This window comes from Solanum pennellii, chromosome 1 (genome assembly GCF_001406875.1).
Source record: "Solanum pennellii chromosome 1, SPENNV200".
In the NCBI taxonomy this organism is placed as follows: Eukaryota; Viridiplantae; Streptophyta; class Magnoliopsida; order Solanales; family Solanaceae; genus Solanum; species Solanum pennellii.
In genome coordinates, this window is record NC_028637.1 from 13454939 (window position 1) to 13460279 (window position 5341).

A 5341-nucleotide genomic window follows, 5' to 3' on the forward strand; every position below is an offset into this window, starting at 1 on the left:
TTATCTTGTTATGAGAGGCTGATCACCACAAAAAAATAGTCTTTAGTGACAGAAAAAATCCATCACTATATGATAAAAATTCATCATTAATCATGATTAGCGACGAATTAGCAACGGAGAGTTGATTGTTGGTAATATTCTGGTTAGTAAGCTCTTAGTGACGAAAAATGAGTTCCGTCACAAGTTTAGGGACATCCTAATGACAAATCATTTCCTGCCCCATATGTTAGCAATGGACTTATTCGTCATTATATTTATATAATTTTGTTGCTAATTTCATAATTCTATGAAGAAAAATAGTGTTTCGTCAAAAGTTTAGCGACGTCATAGTGACAAAATATTTTCGTTGCCACATGTTAGCGACAAACTGATTCGTTATTATCTTTTATATAGTTTTGTTGCTAAAAGTTGTTCTTCTTATTTTATTTGGTTACTTTAAATATGCAGTGCTAAAATAAATTAAATTAAAATTACTAAATATACCAAACTTAACAAACATTTATATAATATAATAATCATAGATGATTCATAATATATAAATAGAAAACTCAAAAAATATATATTTCTAGTTAAAAATTCCCAAAAAAAACTATCAAGTACTCTTATATGAACCTATTTTCATCAAAATATTACTATGTGCAATTACTAGTTTCCAAAAAGAATGATATTATCAAAAACTGAAGTTGTGGAGGCATCAACTTGAAATTGAGGTATCAACCACGTTCTCATTGCTAGAAGGATCCATGGGTACCACAGTCGATGGTTTTCCAAATGGAGTAATCGATATTTGCACCTGCTTAACAATAATAGGAACAAGATGACTAGTTAGTGCATGCATCACTTTCTTTACAAACTCGTCCATATTTGTTGTCGATGTTGCTTGAGAAAATGGAGGTGGTAATGATGATGAGCCACAAAGATTTTGCCCATAGTAATATTTTGCTTCAGACAAGACCGTATGTTGTTGTTTTCTTTTCTCCCCCGGCAGCTTGGTAATATGTTTCATATTGATCATATCAGTTTCAGACAATGTTTTTTCCTTTAATATTTTTTTCATATTTTTCCTATAATAAGTAGAGAAAATGAGAAAGTATTAAAGATATGGAACAAACCAAATTTTGAAGGAAAATGCAGAAAATACACAAGCTTTTAATCATGAAAGAACTGTGTTGTTACAACAAGATGGACTATAATTATACTCACAGAGTATTGGTAACATAAAATTATACTCAAACCAGCAAAAGTAGTTCTCCAGAGTATTAACATGATCAAAGAATAGGGTTTGGACACTTGGCTACACCAACATGGTCAATAAGTATATTCTCATTGGGAAGTGTACCACACAGACAATGACAACTAACTATCAAGGAAATCCCCCTCCCCAACACCCCACCCCAACACTCGCTAAGTTCATAAGTGATCGACCTATATAGATATTCATCATACTCTATGTGCGGAGAGATTCATAGCCTTCGGTACCTTCAATAGATGATGAGAATTGACTTTGGAAGCTAGCTCGAGTAAGGTACCTTCAATATGATACATCAAGCTTATATTATGTATCATACTCCATAGTACTAGATCGAGATTACATTACATTGAAACAACAACAACAAACTCTCATAAAAATAGGACTAGGTTTGCACAAAAAAAAACTGCACTAGAGTCACAGTAAAACAACACTAGAATCATACCATAACAACACTAAAATTGAACCCGAAAAGCCTCAAAACTACAATTGAGCACACCGGAAAAGTACTAGTATTTTCTCTCTAAAACGACACTAGAATCGCATCAAAACAATACTTAAATTGCATTGAAAGGTCTCAAATTTTGAAACAGGAAAAAATTGCACAATAGATACAACAATAACAACAAGCTTATAATTCCTTATTTTTTACTATTAAGGAAATTGACGATTTTTATGCAAATTAGACTTGCATGATTTCCGGGTTGGTGGAATAGTCACAGGAAGATTATATAGCCTCTAATTCATGATTTTTTTTTCCCTCCAGGTGCACATTACTATCACATCTATTCTTTTCTTTTATAGTTGATAACCTCATATTTTTGAGCTTTTCTAGATAGCGGGCATGGCAATTGTACTGAAAGTAGACTGCCTTGCCCTAATTTCATGTTTAATGGTTGGCTGTTTTTCTACTTGTTTGTATGTATGTTAATTGTTTTTCCCTAGATTTATTGTGGTTATGTTCTGCTTCAATTTATAGCTTTGGTTTTCCACTATAAGATGTGATTTAGTTTGTCATAACATTCAGGTATGTTGGTGAAGGCGGAATCACAGGTGAACCAAATGATGGGTCTCAAGAATGGGAAAAACTCCTTTAGTTCCTGATGTCCAAGGGTTTATACATTCCAATCCCAAGGAAAATTCTTATAAACAAAGATATTTTGAAGAGTGGAGGTTGCACCACAGGAAGCTTTTAAAAACCTTACTCAAAGTTCTGGGGGAAATATCCGAGTATGATTACATACCTATTGAGGAGAGATTAAGGAAACTAAGCAAAGGACCTAAACAGAATGCCTTGAAACCAAAAATTGCTAGTAAAATGATTGTATCATAATTAAAGTAAGAACTAGAAGCTCAAGGTATACAAACATATGGAACCAAAAATGTATTGTACCAACGAGTGCAGAAAGCAAGGAGAATAAATCGCTCTAGGGGCAGGCCTGTTTGGGTTCCTCCAATTGAGGAGGAAGAAGAAGGGGTAAGTATTATTCCAAGTGTATTAAATGTAACTACTTGTCTTGATAAATCATGCAAATCCATGTCATTACTCACAAGCGTTATAGTTTAATTTTTTCAGGTTGACGAAGAGCTTGATGAGTTGATCTCACGTATAAAGTTGCATGAAAGATATACAGAATTCTGGAAACACCACTTTCTTGGGGAGGGATTGAATGAAAATTATGCCAAGCCATTGAAAAAAATGACATTTCACCAAATACAAGTCAACACCCTCCTCTTCTCCGCACTAGAAGCTCACTGAACAGATGAAGAAAGAGAAATTACCAAAGGCAGAAGCTCACCTTTCACTTGAGGATGAAGGAGACAAGAGATATTCACCTTTCACCTAAGACAGGAGCAATTTCACCTGAGATGGGAGCAATCAAAAGGATAAGGAGGCGGGAGAAATCGAAATGAGAAGGAGATGGGAGAAATAAAAAGGAGAAGGGATAGGAGCAATACCTGATAGACAGAAGAATCTCTCAACTGCTGCTGTTGGGAGAAACCCTTTTTTTAGGGATTGTAATTTTTTGTTTCTTTTTTGTGTTTTCAATGGATTGATCAGTGTGACTCGGTAAAAAAACTAGAAACAAACTTAGCGACGAATTATGACATTTGTCGCTACAAATAAATATAATTATCTACAACAAATTTTAGCGATGAAAATTTCTATCACGACATAATTTAAAATTCATAAAAATATATTTAGTATTCTAGAAACACTTTTTCGTCACTCATTCCGTCGCAAAATATTATTAAATTGTAACACCTACTTTGTTGCAAAATCCATATCGGAATTTAAGGTGCCAAAGTTTCCCGCTATTATTTAACGACAAAAAATGTATTCCGTCGCCAATCCATTGCTATGTTATAACTCAAAAAATTGTTTGTAATTTTTTCAACAAAATGGCTAATTTGTTGCTAATCCGTTGTTATATAGCGACGAAATTGATTTCGTCGCTAATATCAGTTGCTAAACACTGTTTCTTTTTGTATTAACATTCATATGTGTGGGTGCATATACATGTATATCTATCTCTGACAAAAAAAAAGATATAATTAACATTTCACTCTCAATTAGTGTAGAGCTATCCTTGTGCTAGAGAAATCACCCACAATAGTAGGGTTTGAATCTAGCTAAAACCCATTTTTCTTTTAAGTTTATTGGTGCACCTTAAGTCTTCAATTCATAAGCTCATATTTGCTTGTTATAGACACAAAGTTTTATGTTCTATTATGACATAAGATTTTAGACAACCACTATTATGATTGAAGAAAGAAATATGTGTTAAGAGTGGGCATTTAATAAAATACAACAATATTTTTTTTATAGATTTAATACATAATGTTAGGAATATAACTAAAATAAAGAGAATGATTCTTACTTAGTCCTAGAACCCATGAATTCCAAAAAGAAAAAGTATGGAAAAGCATAGTCATGTTTTTAAGCATTAAATCATTTTTTTTATAAGGCATAAATACTCTTTTGAACTACGATCGAAATTTTAAGGACACACATTTTTTTTACATGTCCTAATACCTCCTAGAACTATTTTTAAATGTAATAAATATACCTTTTGGTGTTGAAGTGGTGTAGAGAATGTTGAATGCAAATGACAAGTAAAAAATATGAAGAAGAAAAAATAAACTAAATTCAACATATGTCCTTTCTTAATTGAACATTTTACCATTAGTTAGTACACATAATTAATAAATAAACTCAGTGACGACTCAATCTAATTAGTGGTCTAAAGCCAAAAATAAGTTGGAGGCATAAATTTTTATTACATTTTTTTAACGTGAGACAAGTTATTTCTTTCTTTTTGATAAAAATAGTTTTATATGTTATGATCTTTCCAAATGTTTTTGACTTTTCCAAAGAGTTGTGATGTAACGACCTGTTTAGTCGATTCGAGCAGTAAGATTATTTTGCTAAAAACTGACTGGGTTGACGGACCACGCGACGGTCCGTCATGGTCACGACGGCCCGTGATGGATTCCGTCGTCCCATACTTGTGAATTTTCTTCTGCTACTTTTCTCATTTCCCTCGACGACAACAAGGACGAACCGTCATAGGCACGACGGACCGTCGAGGGTCTTCGTTCCAAAACACTTAAACTCTGAAAATCTGGGTACTAAGATCGACTCTTTGAACTTCGCGACGGAACTGCAGGACGGACCTTCGTAGGTACGACGGACCGTCACAAACCCTTTACAGAATTTGACTCTCTGAACTTTGTGACGGACCTGCAGGACGGACCGTCATAGACACGACGGGCCGTCACAGGTTGCGTAACCTAACTGGGTCGGATTTCTGCTAAAAGTTTTAAAGGGGTGTTTTGGACTATTCATGACAAACCTTATGAAATTAGTGGGGTAAGTTTAATAATTTATTTACTTGGAGGGTTAAAGGAGATAACCTTGGAATAACTAATGGGTTACTTTTATCATAATGAATTATATGATAATTAGGGTAAAAGAAAAGAATCTAGAGAAGAAAAAGAAAAAGACAGAAAAGATAACGAACGAGCGAGAGAGAGAACGAAGAGGAAAGCAAAGGCATTGGGGAGATAGCTTGCTTGATCACGATTCTT

At 33.8% G+C, this 5341-nt stretch overlaps 1 pseudogene; it reads left to right on the forward strand.

The window, feature by feature from the left end:
- Positions 1-2327: 2327 nt before the first annotated feature.
- Positions 2328-5341, forward strand: part of LOC107017773 — a 22731-nt pseudogene continuing 19717 nt past the window's right edge.